General features: G+C 36.5%; 1 protein-coding gene across 3 annotated transcripts in view; it reads right to left on the reverse strand.

The window, feature by feature from the left end:
* The window catches only part of FSTL5 (follistatin like 5), a 265,807-nt gene extending 249,638 nt beyond the window's left edge, over window positions 1-16,169 (reverse strand). For 2 of the 3 annotated variants that reach the window (XM_015285320.4, XM_004940911.5), the window contains exon 1: window positions 15,869-16,169. The gene's annotated coding sequence lies outside the window, so the exon portion shown is untranslated. Of the gene's footprint in view, window positions 1-15,629 lie in introns of all 3 variants that reach the window. The other variant, XM_046940561.1, reaches the window with a different exon arrangement.
* Window positions 16,170-21,723: the final 5,554 nt, after the last annotated feature.

A 21,723-nucleotide genomic window follows, 5' to 3' on the forward strand; every position in this document is an offset into this window, starting at 1 on the left:
AAACTCTAAAATAACTTCATTAACTAAAATGAATGAAATTTCAAGTTATTCATTATAGTCTTTAAATAAAGAGTGTATGTAAACATGCATATCCATAGAAGTATATAAATAGTTGAAAGTGTCCTGTACTTTACTAACTGAAGTGGCTGTAGATATTTTTTTCTTTTTTTTCTTTTTTTTCAATTTACATCTGCTGTGGGTTTGTTACTCTTCTTCTTTGCAGTGACTTATTTTGGTTTCTATTTCACTGTAACAAAGGCCAACTTTTTTTCATGAGCTTGAATTCAGTACAGTCAAAAAGAAGTATAGAAAACTGCAGCTGTTCTGTCAGTCAAGAGCTTTCTTAGATCCGTCAATTGAGGAAAGGTCTAGAACCCATCAGCTTAGCTGCATTCTTTGGGAATACTACAGGAACAAGTTTGAAAATATGCCTTCGACCCCAATTTGAAACAAATCTCTGATATCTACTAGACTGGCTGTTGCACTTGGACATGAAATTCCATGTGATTAAAATAAGATCCTTCTCTCCTTACGTGAAATGAATAGACAGAGCAGGATATGAAGCAAACACATGCAGTTCTGAGGTTTTGAAGAAAAAAGGCCACCCTGGACTTTCACATTGGATGAAATTATTATTTTCTTGAACTGAGAGCTTTGTCATTTATCTTCCACTATGTATCACAAATTTATTGTATCATTATAGCTGTTTTTAGTAGTTCATTGAACTGCAGTCTTGTTTAAATTTCACAGAGATACTCCTATGTATTTCTCTTATGATCAGAATCTTCATTTTCTACCATGTTTCAACTACCTGATATTATTTAAAAGTATTTATTATGATTTTATAGTGCTCTAATGCATCTACTAGACAAAAGCCTTCCACATGGATGCTGGAAATCTTACAGAAAATAAAACATAAAACCTACAATGGCCTGATGAACTTGTAGTAAAATGGATTGTAAAATAAGATTTTCAATAATTTATTAGTTAAAAAAAATAATTTCTTAGCAGAATGGAATATATCTGTTACAAAACAGAAATTTAAGAAGCTGTCAGTATGTAGTGATAAAATGGTCAGTATGTAGAAGGAATGAATTAGGTCTCTCCTCAAACAATGCCATTTTGTTAATGTAATATATCAAGAAGAAATTGTGTTCATTTGTTGAACTAAAACAAACACACACATACACACATACACACAAACCAACAGTAGAATAAAAAAAAATATTAGAAATACAGGAAAAGAATGCTGTGAAAGTGCATGTGACTAAGTTTTGACCATATACAGTACCAGGAAGCACCAAGAATAGCCTTTTAACAGAAATATATATATATATATATATATAATTCAACAAGAAATTCAAGCTCAGGTGGCTTAGGTATTACCATCAGCAGATACCATGTATATAGGCAAGAGGATGCTATCTCCTCCCATAAGTTTATCCCTCTGAAACTGTGACCTCGTTTAATCCCTTCACCTCCCTGAGAGGTGTTTGTGCTCCCTTTTTCATCCCACCCTGCAACCATTCCCAGTTATTGAGTTAACCACACAGACTGGGATTGTCTTGGACACCTTTGTGAAGCGCAGCAATCTCTGACGTGGAGCCAGGAGACACAGCTGAATATTGCAGCATGTTCTTACTGATCAGCCATAAATACCGATCACATCATTGATGGCAAATGTCAAAGTCCTGCAGCTTACTCAGACTCCTCAGTGACCTTTTACTGATGAATCAGTTACTGTTGGCATGAATGCATCCTCATTACTGACTTGGGTAAGCATCCCTACACAGTCGGAATCTAAAGAGCTTCTCCTGCTTCTGTCCATACTCTGAAGGTCTGGGAATGACAACTCAACAACAATTTGAAACTTTTATTCTAATCCAGACTGTTTTCTGCAAACTAAAATCAAACAGAGGATTAAAAAAAAAAAAAAAAAAAAGTATTTTTGAAAGTCAGTTTAATGATTTTGTGAGAGAGTATGTATGCAGAAAATAAGTTTTCATCTTGTTCAGCAACATGCAATACAATCTGAGAACTATTATGTTTAGACTCTTGCAGACCTTAGGTGACTACCAAGCAGAGGAAAGGGCCTCAGTGCGGGCTATTCAGATGAAGTAAAGCCTCTTTTTAGTCATTAAACACTTTCATATTAATCAACATTATATCATCATTCTCATAGTCTGAAAATCTCTCATTCTTGCCCAAGTGGAAAAGCAGGATTTTTCCATACTTTTCCACACTTAGACTGACAGAAAAATTCACCTCTCTTTTCTCCTTCATCATCTTAAGCATACAGTTGAAGGAATGAAGCAATCTGTATGGAATCATAGAATCATTTGGGTTGGAAAAGACTATTAAGTCTAACCAACAACCTATCAGTACAAGCCTACCACTGAACAACATCCCTAAGTGCCATATCCACACAGCCCATTTCAATGTCTAACCACTCTTTTCATGAAGACATTTTCCCTGATATCTCATCTAAACATCCCCTGGTGCACCTTGAGGCTATTTCCTTGTCACTAGAGAAAAGAGACACACCCACATCACTACCATCTCATTTCAGGTAGTTACACAGAGCGATTTCCCCTCACTTTCCTTTTCTGCAGATTAAACAGCGCTAGTTCCCTAAGGCAGTCCTTGTAATCTTGTTTTCCTGTCCCTTGACCAGATTTTTTGCTCCTCTCTGCAAACACTTGAGCAATCAAATCCCTCTTGTAATGAGAGGCCCAAAACTGTAGCTAGTATTCAACATGTGGCCTCAGCAGCACCGAGTTCAAGGGAACAATCCCTAGGCCTGCTGGCCACCCTATTTCTGATGCAAGCCAGGCTGCCATCAGCCTTCATGGCCACCTGGGCACACAGCTGGCACATGTTCAGCAGAATATTAACTAACACCCACAGATCCTTCTCTATCAGGCTGCTTTCCAGCAATTCTTCCTGAATCCTGTACTGGTACATGGAGTTATGTGACCTGAATGAAGAACTCAGCATTTAGACTTGTTGACTGTTTTGCAATCGGACTTGCCATTGATCCAGCTTTTCTACGTGCCTCTGCAGTGCCTTCCTACCCTCAAGCAGATCAACACTGTTGTTTAACTTCTTGTCATCTGCAAAATTAGCGAAGGTGCACACAACTCCGAGCTCTAAGAAGGAAAGACTTGTGATCAGCTGCCAGCTAGATTAAACTCCATAACTCCATTCACAACATCCAGTCCATTTTTTAGCACATGAAGAGTACTTATGTTCAAGGCACCAGTAGACATTTCCACCCAGAGAAGGCTGTGTGAAACAGTATCAAATGCCTTGCTAAAGTCAAAGTAAACAACACCCGCAGCCCTTCAGTAGTCCACTGAATTGGCCATCTTGTCATGGTGATCAGGCTAGTCAGGCATAAACCCACACTTACTGGGCCTAATCACCTGGTTGAACATGTTAATGAAGCTTTCTTTTTCAGTTTTAGATCTAGACAAACTGGTCTTCAAATAAAACAGTTGAGTAATTATACTGTTTGCATAGTTTTGTTCATGTCACCACTTTTCTCAATACCTTCAGACAACACCAGAAAAACATCTTCATTTCCAGTAGACAAAAACTGTTTTTAAATCATCCCAACAGTTCAATTTAGTGACTGTCTGCAAAATGATGGATTAATATAGCGTAATACTTTTACCTTTCATTTTTCTGATAGATATCAGAATTCAATAAGGACTTATCTACGTAGCTACACTTGAAAAATACATAGCTTATTCTCTGATTCACTGCTTTTCTTGCTCTATTATTTCAAAGTAAACATAATAAACTTTAAATCATTATACTTACAATATAATTGAAATGCTGTTTAAACAAGCTTAGTATATGGGCATCTGTCTAATACTGCTGTGATTATAATCTCAACCCTGAAAACCACAGAAATGAGAAAGATATTTCTCCTTTTGAGATGGTCTGAATTATCTCAACAAAAGTAATAGATTTCCATCTTGCAAATGACATTTGCAAAGTTTTATTTTCATAATGTGGCACTAGCTTATCTTGAAGTTGCAAACATTCCTTCTAAAGCAGCATTCTAGGTGTTGAGCTTTACTATTATTATTTTGTTACATAACAAAGGGAGATTAATGTTGGTCTTAACAGCACTTGGTGAGCAGCCAGTAATTTATTAGGCTTCGTTAGTACTATAGACTTTTACCTTTAATATTTTTCTGTTGTTAGTGTTGCCCAGAGTCTGATTTAATAATAGTTCCTACAGATGGCCAGAAATAGTATGGATGCAAAGATAGTAGGAAGTAAACTTCAAAATAATGACACAGTATTCATTACAGAAGTGTTCTTTTAATAACTGTGGAGTTGCGCATATGGTGCCTGATTTACTCTCATATTTTCTCTCTTGTAAACCTGTTTTGAGAAAAATAATGTAATGTACCATTTTTCAGTCAGTTGAGGAGCACAGGTATTTTTTTTTCTTTTTCTTTTTTTCATAAGTTACACAATTTTTTCCATCTGAAACTGGGAGAAAGAAAAGTAGTCACAAAGTCACAATCATAGATATTAGGGACTTCCTTCGTGTCTTTAAAGAAAAAGAAAAAAGCTACCTCCATATTGTTGTCCTTTTTTTATTTTTTTTATTTTTTTTTTTTCCCCCTCTATGTTAGGATTATTTCGTTAAATGTTTTGGGTTTCCCCTTCTCTCAGCAAATGCTACTGTACCTAGCAGACATGAGCAAGTTTTCTACTTAGATATGACAAAAGCTTCTGCCTTCTGCCTAGCTATTTTACACTAAAATTTATTTTCCGCTGAAGGGAAAAATGACAATGTCGTATCACAGGGTGAGAGAAACAAAATTTTCCATCCATTAAATATTTTTCCAATGATATTTCCTTGAAATTCTGAAGTTTTTATTAATTTTTATACACAATTCCTTTACTTTTTCCTCTTTTTCCACTCTGCTCTTTAAGCCTTCATTTATAAGCAGCTACAAGGCTTCCTCTGAGCATAGATTTATAATAGCACAAGCCAAAATGAGTATCAGGATTCTTACTATACAGCTCCTCAAAAGTGTAGCCTTTTCTGTCTCCATTTCTTGATAATCTTGAAATATTAGGCAAGCTCAAAAATGTACTGAACGAAAATTTGTGGATAGCACGCTCCTAAATGGTAATTGTTCATGACTAAAAACACAAAGATATCATTTTTCACGAGGATAACACCAGCAATTCTTTTTTTCTGGCTTTCTAAAGTAGAATTAATTTCTGCATGTTATCTACTATGTGGGAGCCCTTTTCTAGACTGTTTCTCCTCAATTTATGTTTATTAACAGATCTCAGATTTAATATATTTGCCTAGATACATAATTTCCAGTTTGAAGGTTCGACTCAAAAGCCTCACTTTTATCATTCATCTTTGTAACTTAACCTTCACTTCACATTGCATATGGAGTCATCTTTTGCATTGTGTTGACTGAACAGAGTCTGTCTTCTTTGTGTCTCAGTTTAACTTAGTCAAATCAGGTTTTTAACTTGTTAAGTTTTACAGTTGACATTTCCTATTCCATATCAGACTGCAAGATCAACATATTGGAAACTGTTAAAAATTAAATATACTGCTCCTGTTGGAAAAAAAAAAAAAAAATGCTTTATTCAATTACACTCGGGAAGAGGACATTTACAAAATAAATGAGTAGCAAAAGGAGCAAGAAAAAATAATGTAAAAGATAACATAGGAAAACAGAAGGGTATAATTACGGCTGGACATAAATGCCAGAAAGAAAAGAAAATTATGTGTTATATCCAATTCATACAAATAATTCTGATGCAGTTATCACAGGATTGTGATAGAATGGATTCCTCAGACACTAGTCAAAAACAGTGAAAAATCTGTAATGCTTATTGGCTTACAAACCTAGTTTACATGCAGAACAAAATAAGCTAAGGAGCTCCTTGTCCCTAAATACTCACTGACCGGTATGATTGCAGTAGCTCTTTTCAGAAAATGGCATTCTTTCTTGACATCCCTAAATACCCATATCTTGCAGGTAAACAGGCTTTCCAAAAGGTCACCTCAAAAATACAGTTTCAATGAGAAACAGGAAGCTAACACTAAGCAACTAAAAATTTACCAATCCTTTTCTTTTCTTAAAAACATCTAACTGGATATTAAAAGGATATTAAAAGATGTAAAACAATGTGTCACAGCATCCTTCTGTTGCATGCTGGGTTAGAAAAATTGATGCTGAAAATCAAAATGACAATCTGCAGCCTTAAGAATCTCAGATGTATGGGAATTTTAAAGAGAATCTTCACTCTGAATCTTATTAAAAAAAAAAAAAAACAACTATCAATGAACTTTGCACTACTTTATATACACAATGTTGTATTTTCTTTTGGAATAAATAACCCCATTTAATACACAAATAGATTTTCAGAATTCAAAATATCTATGCAATAATATAATCTGTTATTCATGCTCTATTAGAAAATCAACAAATACACAAGACTCCGTGCCTATGTTTTAACCATTAGCATCTTCATGATCAGAACTTGAAGGTTTCTTACAACTTCTATGCACACTGTGACTCCAGGAACAAATGCTCAGTTTATTAAACAACTACAAGATTGATTACATGTGGATCTTTTCTCTCACAAAAGGCAAATATAGAGAATGATGAAAACCAAATTATTAGTTATTTTACTTTGCGTGGCTCATGAAAGACATGGATGTAGCACATGAATTAATAAAAACACTCTAACTCATTACAGTCATCAAGTTATGGCCCAACCTTTGATGTGTATCTTTTTTTTTTTTTTTTTTTTTTTTTTTTTTACTAATTTGAGACCTGTCATAGCTCAGAAATCATGACAAAGTGGCGAGTGTGGGGAAATTATTTTTGATACTCATTTTCAAGGCTCTAAAAATATAAGTTAAATCATCAGGGTAACTTTATTAACTTTTCATGTAAAATGTACACAGTATACGCAAAAATAAGCACAGAAATCCCTCAAAATGTTTACTTATGCATGGAAGACGTCATTGAGAGCCTACAGCAGTAGATGAATGTGACTATCATGCTGAAAAGATGTAAAGGATGCAAATATATTAAAATATTAGATTTTTTGTTCCATAGGGGGTATCAATTTTAAGATCTAGTGCCTGAAACACTCAGGTAAAGCTTCAAAGAAAACCCCACAGTGCAGCTAACACCACTGATATCACCTCCCCTGCTGAATGCAACAAGAACATACAAATGGAGAATCTTCAAATATTTTTGTGACAATAATTCTCTAAGCACAAAAGAAGAGAATTGGCCTGTTAGTAGACAGTAGAGTAAAATGGAATTATACCTAAGCAGAACAGTTTCAATTCACTTTAAAAACTTTCTAATTTGAAGAATATTTTGTATAATACGGAAGTTAAATCTCAGGAGAGGTATTAATTGGTTTTGTCTTTCTGGGCTTTTTTGTTTTGTTTTGTTTTTTAATTTTCATGTTTCTAGAAAAGAATTAGATTTCTAGTTCTAGCAGAACTAGAAAAGATTCATGCATCACCTTGTAGAATACCTTTTGATGAATATTACTGTTTATCAAAAACAGCCTCGAGCAAAAATCATCAGAAATAAGACAGGATTTTTTTTTAATACTTCAGTAATACTAATTATTGCTACATCTCTGAGTTACCTAAGAATTAAAAGGACGCAAAAATGGAAGATATGAGCACAACGTGCATTTTGGAAGCCCAAAAAGTTCAAAATTAGTATTTTACTTTTCTGATATTGTAGCTGATGTTCATTCATCTTAAAAGACTTAGAAAATAAGTGAAAAATATGGTCTGTTTTCAAAACACCATGATTTGGTGCTGTGTGTCTTATAGTTTTTTCTGACTCAGAATAGTCTCTGCTAAAGAACTAGCCATACATGAGAACAGCAACGTGATTAACTGTTCTTCAATTTTAAAATCAGCACTCAAGATTGAAAACACTGATTTCTCATTGGAGGCAAACTTATGGCTAAGTTTGGCTGTGTCAGGGGGTTATACCTAGATATAAGACCATGACAGTGGGACACAGGCCCCAGGAGAAAGAAAAAAAAGGAAAAAAGGAGAGACAAAGGAGCAAAGGAAAAGGAAGAAAGGGGTACAAATGGCTTGCGGAACCAGAATATTAACTCTTAATCTCCCACTGTTCTACATGGTGTTCTGATGTGGAATACCAACAACAAAAAAATCACAAAACCACAACAGGCTGCCGCAAAGAGAGAGAGGAACCATGGAACTTAACTCCGCCTTACAAGGACATGCCAAAAATACTGTCTAGAAGAGCCTTTCTTCCTTCTTTGTGGACTTCCCACTGTTAACACAGGTGATGAACATTAACATCTTCAGCAACAGTGAAGAAGAAATAGATTACTCACTGTTAAAATAATGTTTCATTTTAATATCACATTTTGTACTCCCGTGAATTGTGTTGGCCTAACTGAGCATATGTTTGAAAATAATATTGTCTTTTTTATTATTTTCAAAGCCTTCACCTCTAGAACCTTATGAATACCTCTGATAAATTAGAAGGGAGAGCTGCCTCCTCAGATGTGGAGAAGGCTGAGGTACTTTGCCTCAGTCTTCAAGGCCAGCCATGCTTCTCATGCCTCTCGTGTCCCTGAACTTCTAAGCAAGGGGAGCAAAATACCTCCCAGTTTAAGAGTGGAACAAGTCCAAGATCACATCATGCAGATGAATGACTACAGGGCCAGATGACATGTAACTGAGGGTTCTGAACGAACTAGCTGATCTGGCTGTTGGGCTGCTCTCCATCATATTTGAAAATTCACAGCTGTCAGGCAAAGTCCACAGTGAATAAAGGGAAGCATCACTCACATACTCAAGAAAGGGAGAAAGGAAGACCTGGGGAACTAGAGACCAGTGAGCCTCTCAACCGTTCCCGGGAAGATCATGGGTCCTTCTGGAAGAAGGCACATGTGAGATAAGGTGTTGAAGCAATACTTCAACAAGGGCAGATGATACCTGACCAATCTGGTGGTCTTCCTTGATGGAGGAACAGTATTAGTGGACAAAAGAATGGTAACTGATGTCATTTGCCTGGACTTGCACAAGGACTTTGACATGGTCCCAGACCATGTATTTACTGCTAACATGGATTTGAAGGCTAGACTATTATGTGGATAAAGAATTGGTTGGATGTTTGTAGCCACAGGATTGTTGTCAACAGTAATATGACCAGGTGGAGGCTGGTCATGCATTGTGTTCCCCAGGGGTTTGTCTTGGGACCTATGCTTCACAATGTCTTTATCAAAGACACAGACATTGGGATTGAGTGTACCCTCAGTAAGTTTGTTGATGACACTAAGCTGAGTGGTGCGGTTGACACAATGGAAGGAAGGGACACTATCCAGAGGGACCTGGACAGGCTCAAAAGTGGACACATGAGAATCCAATGAGGTTTAACAATGCCAAGCACAAAATTGTACACTTAGGTTGAGGCAATCCCAATTGCCCAGAGAGGTTGTGGATGCCCCATCCCTGAAGGCATTCAAGGCAAGGCTGGATGCGGCTCTGGGCTGCCTAGTCTAGTGGTTGGCGACCCTGCCCATGGCAGGGGGGCTGAAACTAGATGATCTTTGAGGTCCTTTTCAACCCAGGACATTCTACAATTGTATAATTCTATGATATGAATACAGAATGGGAGAACTCATTGAAAGCAGCCCTGCAGAGGACTTAGGGGGTCCTAATGGACAAGAAGCTGGACAGAAGGCCATAGGTATCCTGAGCAACAGAGGAGTGGCCAGCATGGTAAGGGAGGTGGCGAACCCCTTTCTACTCTGCCCTCGTGAGGCCCCATATGGAATACTGTACCCAAACCTGGGGCCGTCAGTAGAGGAAGGATGTGGAGCTGTTGGAGCAGGTCCAAGAGAGGGCCATGAAGATGATGAAAGGGCTGGAGCATCTCTCCTGTGAAGATAGGCTGAGGAAGTTGGGTTTGTTTAGTTTGAAGAAGAGAAGGCTCTGAAAAGATCTCAAAGATTTCCAGAATTTGAAGGGAGCTTACAGGCAGAAGGGGAACTGACTTTTTATACTAGCAGAGAGTGATAGAACAAGGCGGAATGGCTTTAAACTAAAGGAAGGTATTTTGAGTAGATGTTAGGAATGCCCAATCTTTGGAGGCATTCAAGGCAGGAGGGTTGGAACTAGATGAACATTAAGATCCCCTCCAAACTAACGTATTCTGTGATTCTATACCTGCACAAAAAAAAAAAAAAAAAAAAAAAGAATAAAAGAAAAAAAAAAAAAGGAAAATCAGTCTTTACCAAAGGTACATGGTCTCAGACTTCATTCTACAGGTTCAAAAATCTCATCTTTCACAAAGGAATTGAACAGTCACCTAGATGTTATATAGATCTAATGTCTTATGAAGGTTTCTGCTTCCTGTTGACTTAAGTTCTTAGAAGGGAAAAAGTAAATGCTGCTAGGAAAGGTGATGAAAAAGTGATGAAAAAATAAATCACAAAACTGATCCAGAAGAATTCTCTTGAAATGCAGATGTAAAAAGTGTTTACATAATGAACAACGGTGCATCTCTTCTTTTACTCACATTTTCCGCTGTTTAAATAGAAAGTCAAGCTGCTGCAGCTCTCATGTGTGAACTGGTCCATGTGCATTTATATGCATATGCAGCCTTCCGTGAAGCAGAAGTTTCTAAGAATTTGTTCTCAGAATGGAGATACTAGTCTTTTCTATTGAACAGTCTTCAACACCTTATGTCAGATCACATATAGAGTACTGTATCTTGTTTTAGGCACTCAATGCACAAAAGATACATATAAGCCGGAGAAACCTCAGCAGAAGACAACATGCATAAAGTGGAGATTTAAGGAGGAACCACCTCACAGTTATTTTGCCTACTTTTTCACAGTTTATTTGCATATTTTCCTAAATAAATCTCCCAGATAACTCAGCATTTCCATTCATCATACTCTTGTTGCTCCTTACTGAATCTGTTTCTTGATATCACTGTAGGGGAATGACTATTACCAAATACAGAACTCTTACTATAGGATTATTTCTGTAATTATAATCCTGGTGATACTGTTTTCAGTCACCAAAGGAAACAGAAGTTTTTGTTTGTTTGTTTGTTTTTTGACTGCTCTTGTACATAAGTTAAAAAATTTCATTACATTGCATCTGATTAATGTTACAAGCTGTTTTAAAATTATTCTATTTCTTTATTCAAATGTTAATAACTTCTTCATGAAGAAACTAAGAAAGTACTTCAGAAAGCTTTTAATATGCTGATTTGAAAATGATAGTGGCTTTTAACATAAGAATACCCATTCAGTGTAAAAATACCTCAGAGTAACAATAAGCCTTATTTTAAGAAAAAAAAAAAAGAGAGAGAGAGAAAAAAATCACTGTGTGAGTGGAAGAAAAAAAAAAACAAGTATTTTAAATATCCTCCATCATCTTCCAACTAACATTTTCAAGTACTTTATCATACAATAAAGTCTTTCTGAAGCCTGCTCTGAAAAGCACTGCTGGACACTAATCTCAATTAATTCAAATGCAAATAAACTGTGAACTTCACCCTACTTCAAGCAATCAGCGCGAGTACTGCCAGATCTGCCTCATTTAACTCTTTACAACTTGTTATTTTCTTGAGATTTGCACAATTCAGCAAAGTAGAAAAGTGATTCACCACTAATTTCACTTCAGAACTTACGAAGTATTATTAAGTAGATTTACTATTTTCATAGGGTAAATACCCACACAAACATTGCTATCAAATAAACCCTGCTATCAAATCAAGCAAGAAATAGGTAGCAAATACATATTTTCAAGTAGTTTCCACACCAAGTTGGCAAGGTGTTATTCGTGGCTAGATTACAATAGTTAGGTTGATTTCAACTGATTTCATTACATCTCTCAAGGCAGTATAGTCAGACAGAATAACCAGTGAAAATAATGACATGGAGGAAATAGGAGATAACAGCAAATGGGGTGCAGTTTCACTGTTCTTCTACCACTATAACTGCACAGAAATTTCTTTATCTGTACTGACCCATCCTTATTGTTCCGGTAAAAACCAGAGCAGAACAAATGAAAACATACGTTGATAAATGTAAGAGCTAAAGTAAGTGCTACTTAGTAGGAAACAAGACTTTGTAACCAGAGGTTACTCAATTAACCCAAAACCCAAAGAATTTGTAAAACAGCACAGAGGAGAGTTAGGACATGGATTTGATTCCTTTGAAGATACAACTGCATTCCCTGCTTATTAGTAATCTTTGATTTTAATGAGGTTTTTAAAGGGAGTTGCACTCAGCACTGCTTTCAAAGGCACCATACAACCACAATTGTCACTCAGTGCTCAGCCTTCTCAATATCTATTTATACTGAAGTTTCAGTGTACTGTTCTACTAATGTAAAAAGAATGTTCTTTGTCTTTACTATCTATCAAGAGGCAGGAAAAGCACACTGTATTAAATATGTATAGTATCTCATGTAAACAAGTTCCCAGACTTTTGATTTGTTGACAGCTATTCCCTATGCATCAAAAAAAAAAAAAAAAAAAAATTAGAAAAACTTGAACTAGAAATCAGGTTTAAACAGATTTGCAAATAAACTTGCTAATCTATTTACTTTGCTTTAAAGTTATGTAACATTATAGGTCAAGCTACACTGAATAATTAACAATTATTTCCCTGTGCTAACTTAGAAAAAAGGACAAACAAAGTCAGGACTGGCATTTGATTCACAACTCCTCCTGAAAGTTGCAACTCACTCTTGGAATTTTTAATACCCTGTATTTTTCCGCATAATTTGTCAGTCTGGAGAAAAAATATTCAGAATTAGCCACCTAAGTTTCATTTGGCATTTTACTTTAGAAATTTCTAAACTAAATTCAGAACTGTTATGAGGTAAAACAACTCGTATTGGAGCTCCACCTTCTCAGTTAGCTTTGTACAGCCTTGCTAACATTAGAACTTTATATTCTCCAGAAATCAAGGAAGAGTAATGCAAAATTTCTTTTTCTGATTTTTTATAGAAAACAACAGTCTAGAACTGCATACATTTATTCCATGGAAATTTACTTTTTTATATAATTTTAGAGAAATAATTTGTATGATTGTATATTTTTCCTTTTCTAGAGTTGAATACCCTTGCTTTTTTAAACATAAACTGAAGATGATTGAGAAAATTCTCGCAAAACATAAAAATAAAAAAAATCACGATGACAAACTGGCTTTTTACAATAAATCTAGAAAACATCTAGAACCAAACAAAGTAACATTTGTTTAGGGTCGCTTTTTCCTGAGTACCATTTATCAGCCCCACTGGTGACCCACCAGCCTAAAAGTTTTAGAATGTGTTGATGTAATTAATAAGCATATGCCAGCTCAGACACATACCCATGTGCTGGTCAATGTATGCAAAGTCTATTAAAGCAGCACTTAAGCAGTGGGTTTCCCTGCATACTGATTTTATGCCAACAGTCCTCCCTGAGTTTGCAGCATTTTTGCAGACAACTATTTAGCTGTGTCATTAGTATTCTGTTGTATTCAACTTTTGATTATTAATGGTTTTGGAACTTTACATTTCCTTCCAAATATACAAATATACTTGAAAAGGATTACTGCTGAAGACAGTAGCAGAATGTCTAAACATTTTTTATAACCACAAATGAGCAGAATTTTTATGGATCACAATGTGAAAATTCCACTTGATGTAAAAGCATATTTAGAAAACCACTTTGTTGAAGAATAGTGGTGCCATTTTATTTCCTTTAGAGTCTATTTATCATTCCAAACCTCTGTAGTTTAACCTTGATTTATAATTAAACAGTCAACTGGAAACCAAGACAAAACATTGGAATGAAAATACAAAAATGTTAGACAGAAATTAAGGTGTAGAATTAATATTTCAGCTTCAAAGTTTACCATCTGATTGATGCTGATAAAATGACTGATCTCAGCAAGGTCAATGACTTTCACTCATGTAATGATGGATGTAGTCCCTTTGCAGTTAACAGGACTGCTTATATGAATAAAGACTACTCAAGTGAACAAGGATTTGCAGATTCAGTTCATGAACATGTCAATGACAGATGAAAACACCTGTCTTAGTTATTATGTAGACTGTTAATGAGAATTTACAGTAAGTGTAAGTTCTGTGCAATAAAAATTTTTCCCTACCTTTTGGAAAGAGGAAAATGATAGCTGTTTCATAACTAGTGGGGGAAACAAACAAACAAACAAACAAACAGAGTAAAGCATCTGTATTTCCTAATATTATTTAAATGCAGTGAAAGTCTTAGCAACCTATAGTACATTCACCTCGATTTTCTTGCTTTCAATTTCAATCCTCAGTATTTCTATGCTGCTGCCAGATGGTTGTCTTTGTATTCTGGCTGATAAAAATGTTTAGTACAAACACCTTAATATTCAATAAATGATATGGGAGCATAAATAAATAAATAAATAAATAAATAAATAAAATATCGTAATAACACAAAACAAATCTGCCTATGATCAGCTTCATACCACCAACAGAAGTTTCTCCATGCTTACAGTTACAACAGCTGCTAGTTCTTGAACAAGACAACTAGGTAAAGAAAAAATGTGTTTTAGCTTTCCAATCCAAAGAAAATTTTCTGCAGCCACAAGAGTATAAAGCAATACATCATGCTACAGAATGCAGGGTGAGGGCCTCCTTTGCTTGTCTGTTCCGTTCAGTCATTGCAGCTGGACTGACTACAAGCAGCAAATTCCTTCTGGAATCAACCATTACCTCAGAGAGAAGTCCCTGCAGGGTACTCTGCCCTAAGTGTGCAGAAATCATTGCATGGTGTTCTATGTGTGCAGAACTCCCTGTACGGTGCCTTGCTCTGCTTGTGTAGAACTCCAACAACTTCCAGAAGCAGTAGAAAAACCTTCTGTGAAACACAGCACCCTACCAAGCTTATAAAAGGTTAAACACTTCTGGAATAGCAAGACATTTCACATAGCAAGGCATTTCATCTACCCACACTTTTGAGTTCCATTCAGCTACTAACAGCAGCAGTGCTGTAGTACAATATACTTCTGCGTTATTAAATCTGAGTTATGCATTTACACCTAGCTACAGTCTGGAGGAAGGCCTGACGTTTGTCAGTCAATACCAGAGGAAAGAACTCACAACTTCCATGGGCTCAGACACTGACCTTGGAGCCAGCAATCGGGCTGATCCCTTTCAGAAATATGCTATTTCACAAGTTTCTAGTATTACAGCCTATAATTGTTAATCACATACCAAGGTCCAGCTGTCCTTTTGTATTACACACACACAAGCACACAGATGAACACGCAGCAGCATGAGGCTATGCTTTTAAATCCTCTTTAATTCCTACTTTGCTCTCTACTTCTAAGGATGACCTTATATATCCCTTCTGGATCCAGACAGGAACATTTAGGGCTTTTCTTATCCCCCCAAACTGGTGTTTATGCAAAACAGTTTCTTGATGTCTCTTGATAACCCTTTAACATATTGAAGATTTTTAAAATAAAATACTTACATACATTTAAACATCCCCACAAAAAAACAAGTTTTCTAGGGAGAGAAAAAAACAAAACAAAACAAACAAACAAACCTCTAACTTCTAGTTCTGGCTCCATCTTTTGTATCCAGAATCCCTTTTGCCGATGCATGCCTCCTTCCCAAGCGTTGCCCCTACACTGACCGAAAGACAAACAAGCTCCCAACTTTGCTCAGCCTATAATTACCAGCTTCTCCATCCCATCATCACCCCACTACTACTTGTAGATAGATATCAAGCAAAGGAGAAAAAAAAAAAAAGAAGAAAAAAAACCCAATAATAATCCTGCTTACCTTATGCAAGAGTCACTGAAGTCCTCAAGGAAAAACAAAACCCAAAACAAAACGCCGGCTCCCCGCTCACAAATCGCGAACACCAGGATACTTCTCCGTTCCGCAAAGCCAGGCGGCTACTAGCCGGAGATAACTCGCTGCAAGCCGAGGCCCCGCGCAGCGCAGCGCGGAGAAACCCGCCGGCCCCAGGCGCCGCGGGAGGCGCGCGAGGCGCCCGCCCTTCAGCACCGCCAAGCCGCGGACAGCACCGACTGCCAGAGCCGCCGACCTCCGACTGCCGCCCGCAACCGCCGCTCCGCTCCGCTCCGCCCGGCCCGCCTCCGACCCGCCCCTGCCGCGGCTGCCCCGCCGCCCAACTTGCGCGCAACTCCTTCCCGCCCCCTTTTATTATCATTAGTGTCTTCTGTAGAGGGGGAGGTCGTGGCTCAGCTCCCCCGGCTCTTGCCAGTCGGAGGGCTCTCTCCCCTCGCAGGGCTGTTGTCCCGGTGGAGTTCGCCGCTCCCCCTGTCCGCTCCTTTCCTCCGGCCACCCCCCACCCCGGGAACGAAGAGCCCTCAGCCTTGCGGAGCAGACTGCAGCCTGTGCGCCAGCAGGAAGAAGTGCAACCGCTGTGAAGCAGCGAGTGGCTCCCAACCCAAGCGAGAGCAGGAGATTAGCGTGCTTCCATGTTCAAAGCAGGGTGAACGTTATGCAATATTTATAAGCTTTAATATACCAACCAGCTGTCAAAACTCTGAGGTATTCCAGAGGTTCGGCCCCACCTGCATCGGTAATCCCTGCCCTTCTTACCAAGATTTACTGCTTGAATTTTGAGGTAAAGCTCCTCGTTGGTAACCCACCCTAGAAGTATACACTTGCTACCCTGAGTCTTCTTTATTTACAAAACATACCGAGATGAGACTACTGGTCTGTGTGTAGGATGTAGAGCAGGTACCTCCATATGACCAGAAGCCAGCACTACCCCCACCCAAGAAAAAGATTAAGAAAAATTAAAAAATAAAGACAAAGGAAAGCAAATGGCCTGAAAATCAGAAATATTCTTATGCAAATTCAAGCCAAAAAATGATAATTTTTAAGTCTCAGTTGAACTTTTTTTTTTATTGTGAGATAATAAGTTTAGTTACCTGATTTATTACTTTCAGATAAATTTATCATTCATTCCAACGCTTCTAAAGAGTAGCTACTTGATCTTCAATGTGAAATCATTATGAAAATTAAGTGTCTACTCTTCGAGGCATTACAGGTTACCTGCTTCCGGTCTTTTAGGAAAATGCGCTACAGATTAAAGTATTAAACTGCCTTTAAATCATCCATGGCCAGAGTAAGATGGACAGAGGTCAGCTCTTCTGATCTGCAATACCAGGCTACATTAATTATACCTGCATTTATAGCAACTCTATGTGGAATAAAATTGTAGGGACAAACAAAACAAGGTATATAATCTAGTACTTAAAGAACTGAAATAGTTAATGCAAGAAATAATAAAATGGGATACATTGGATTTAGTTTGCTGATTGCTATTTTGTAAGGGTTTTTTTTTTTTTTTTTTTTTTTTTACAGAGCTGCTAACTAGGTCAAGGTACTACAAGAAGAAACATAATTTACTTTTACACTTTTATACGTCACATGTACAACATAAAGCCAAATCAAACAGACTTTCACTGATACAACCTGTTATAATATCCAGTTATCAAAAAGCCTGTTTGGCTGGCAGTTAACATATCTATATCACTGTGGTTCTGTTTCTCTCCTCTTTTACTCCAAAGCCCTCTCAGGTTACTTGGAAAGTACCAACAGAATAACATTTCATTACTTAATGACAGTTTTGAAGGTGCAGAACTGAAGTTGAGTCAATTTAACTTCCTACTAGGATAGCTGGACCAGAAGCTCTCTTGGGACAGCAGCAAACCTAGAAACAACAGGTTCCAAATTCAGTGGAAAATGAAATCTTCTGAGGGCAAATGTGGACCTTGCCCACCCACTTTTCTTTGCTATTATGAGAGTACATTAAACAAATCATCAGAACAGAAGTGTTTTGCACAACCCAGTTCATGAAGTAATTGAAATCTATCAAACTACTCAGGGTCTGACATACTGGCTTTGCAAATTGGTAGGGAAGGCTCTAGGAAGAATTCTCTAAGTCTTGTGAAGGAGGACTTTGACTCTTTAATTTAAATACAGATAAAGATGCAGTAATATAATATAATATAGTAAGTAATATAATATAAGACTTGATGTTTCTGTAATTTTTAATGTACAGATCCAATCATGCTCATCTTTTTTTCTTTGGACACTCACTTTGACGTTTACTTTATGAAAACTGAATTTAATTAGAATGTTTTGATGTCTTTGATGTAGTATATGCAGACTATTTTGATGTAGAATATGCATTTTCTAATTTTTCATCTATTTTAGCTCTGAATATGTAGCTATCACAGACAGTTGATAGAAAATAAATCTTTTTTATTCTCATTCAACAGTTTTCTGGCTTCTACTAAAAGAATATCTTTGTGAATTTGATTTTGTGTGGTTCGCTCTATTTTTCTGTAAAATAAGTAAATAAATAAATAAATAAATAATCTGTGAGTGAACTTGAACTATTTTCATTATTTTGTGACCCAGACATTTCATCATTCCCATTTTTGGTTGAAACCTTTTAGTCCACAGAATACTACAGTAGAGTACTGCTTCACTTTACTGTAATACAGACCAACATACAATGCTTCATTGGAGAATGCATTTAACAATTAATTATTAGTCAGGAAAGACTGGTGATGCTTAATAACATGGCCCATAACTTTAATTTGGATAGTTCAGAACAAGCTGTTAGTTAGATTCAGTTTTCATCTTTTTATTTAAAATTCAAAATCAAACACTAAGAACTGAGGTTTTCTTGTGGAGGTGAGCTATACAAAGGAACTTTGAAGTTATTTTACGCCTATTAAGACTATCATTATTAATAATAAAGATTTTCTATTTTGTATTTGTGAGGTAGTTTAAAACAAGATCCAGTACAGCAGAAAAGTTTATGCAAGACAAGGAGAAGATCAAAATCTCGATATATTAAGGGGAAGTCACTGCAAATAATAGTTGTGTAGTGAACTATTCAGTATTTGTCTAAAACATTTGCTCTCATAATTTAAAGCCTATCCCTTATCAACTGAATTTAGAACAACAGTAGCTTTCTTAGTCTGAATAATTTGGATCTGCTTTTCTACCACAGGTAACCATTTCTTCAAAATTATTTACCTTCTAAACTGCCTTGAATGTGAAATGAATGCAGAATTAGAAAGTAAACATATTGTTTCAAAAGTGGCTATTTCTCTCCTCCTGGCTTTTCTAGTGCTATCACTTCTAAAGCTATTTAAAATAATTTTTATGTGCTTAGATTTTTGTATTAGCAATCTGTAAAGAAAAAAAAGAAAATAGGATATTTAAGAGAGTTTCAGCATTATTCACTCTTTAAATTATTCTGGTAACTTCTCCATAGCTTGGTACTACTTACCACCTGATAAACAACATTCTATTTTCTGGTGGTATATCTTTAAGCATTCAAAGGGAGAAAAGGGATCACATGATTTGCATTATCAAATTAGCAGATAGTCCAGGCTACTGAAATCTGATACTACCAAGGATCAATTAATTTGTTGTCCCAGCTAAGCTGACAGAGTAGAACACAAGACTAAAAATAACCTGACTACACACAAAGATAGTTTAATTTATATTTCTTTTTGAAATACTTATTCCTTTTATTTTATTTCTGCTAGAAGAAGACAGCTGTCCCTTCAGTGGCAGCTGTTACTAGTGAAGGCCATTGATTAGCTTGAAGTAAATGACAGCAAGAGAACTCTCAGCCTGCTCTGATATGAAATGGCATGAATTAACTTACCAATCTCACTCTTTCACACACGTACAGCAAGAACTTTGGAAACAAGCATCTTTTCCTCATCTTCTGCTGGTCTAATACACTCAGTGTCTGTTTAATCTTTTAATGAATTTGGGAAATTATAACACATGCACTAGAAACTCTGTGCTGATCAAAAAGCATAATAAAGTGTGCTAGATCTGGCCTGGTGCTTTTATAACAGCAGGGCATCATGAACACCAGAATGGCAGACACTGGCAAATGGCACAGAAGAAAATTAGCTTGCTTGTGGCTTGGAGAGAGGTTGTGCCAACCATCTGGCGCAGGAGATCGCCCACATGGCATGAAAATCATCAAGGCACATTAAGGTTACCCCACATCCCCTCAAAGCCTGTTCTTACAAAGGGTCTCAATTCTTTAAATAAAGGGAATATGCAATATTCTAGTGATCACAGTACACCTATCTTTGAAATGTATCAAAGTAATTCACAAGACAACAGATGTAAAATCTAGAGGTGGGAGGGAGAGGGGAAAGCCTAGATTCTGAGGTTAGATATGTAAATTTCTCCATTATTTCTAATTAAGTACATGCTATAGGTTCATTTAAATACGTAGCAACTTTGCAATGATAATTCTGACAAGATGGTGTTGTTTCCATTCTCCTCTTGTGCATATAAAAAAGCAACTGATTAAACAAGGTAATTCACTACAGAATTCATATGCACATTAGAAAATACTATTGAAAAATAAGTGAGAAATGAAGATACATATTTAATTTCTTACCATCCAGCCTTCTTCATTTGTAATCAAGTAATTTCAATATTCTGAAATCTGAAATCTGTAATACCATTTCATAGAAAATAACAGAGTCTTTTAAACACATACAGAGCAAGCTGAAGATACTTGGTTTCAGTACTTTACAGTGATGTTTATAAGAGATCTCTTAGGGCATCTATTGGGGAATCTTAGTATTGCAGTCTAAGCACAGGGTAAGAAAGAAGGAACTCGTTTTTCTGCTAGCAGATTTAACAAGGAATATTAATTCTAACATTTTTCTCTTCCAAGTGGTCCTCATTATATTGAACAGAGAGTTCAATAAAAGCCAAATAAGAAAGGCATTTTAGCACAATGATCTTGAAATCTTCACAGCTGAAAGTATTCACTACTGGAAATTAAAGAACTAATACTCTACATTTCATAATTTGCCATCTCACTGAACCTTGAGTATTTATGTATGTTCTGAACTGAACATGTCATGTTATATTTATCTAGAAGACTGATTTCTCCTTTTACATAAAAAAAAAAAAAGTTTATTGAAAGCCATAGTAAGGAATTCGTTTCATAATGACTAGGTTTTCTGAAGAATGATGAAGTGTTTGGATTAGCCTTATTTATTCTTAAAGTTGGTTTTCCTGCCTATTTAATTGTTTTTAAATTTGGATTTCTACTTATGGAGCCTCTGTGGTTACAACCACAGATCCTGACATGTCTACACATTTGTCATGATGTATGTCTGTTTGCTAAATTGAAATATTCTCATTTCTACAATTTGTTGCCTCAGAGCCCCATGTAGAGCACTTTTCTGGAGACAGATGCTAGTTCAAGACCTAGACAGGCTTGAGCAGTGGGCCCAGGTGAACCTCATGAGGTTTAACACATCCAAATGCAAGATTTTATGCCTGGGTCAAGGCAATCCCCATTACCAATACAAGCTGGGGGATGATTCTATGATTCTAGTTAGTCTGCAATAGAATAAAAATAACTGTTTGACTCTATAGAAATGGTAGCTTTTGAAATTTTATCAGTGAAGTAGCAAGCACCAGCCCCATCTCCATTTAGATGGATTTATCTTAAAGCAGAAGTTCTGTCAGGGGCTCTGCTTCCCCTTAAGTTGTGCTTTCCAAGACACTGACCTGTATAAGTCATCTGTAAGCTCTAGATAGATCTGATACATTGTTTAAAGAAGAAAGAAAGAAAGAAAGAGAAAGAC

Source organism: Gallus gallus, chromosome 4, assembly GCF_016699485.2.
Source record: "Gallus gallus isolate bGalGal1 chromosome 4, bGalGal1.mat.broiler.GRCg7b, whole genome shotgun sequence".
Taxonomy (NCBI): Eukaryota; Metazoa; Chordata; class Aves; order Galliformes; family Phasianidae; genus Gallus; species Gallus gallus.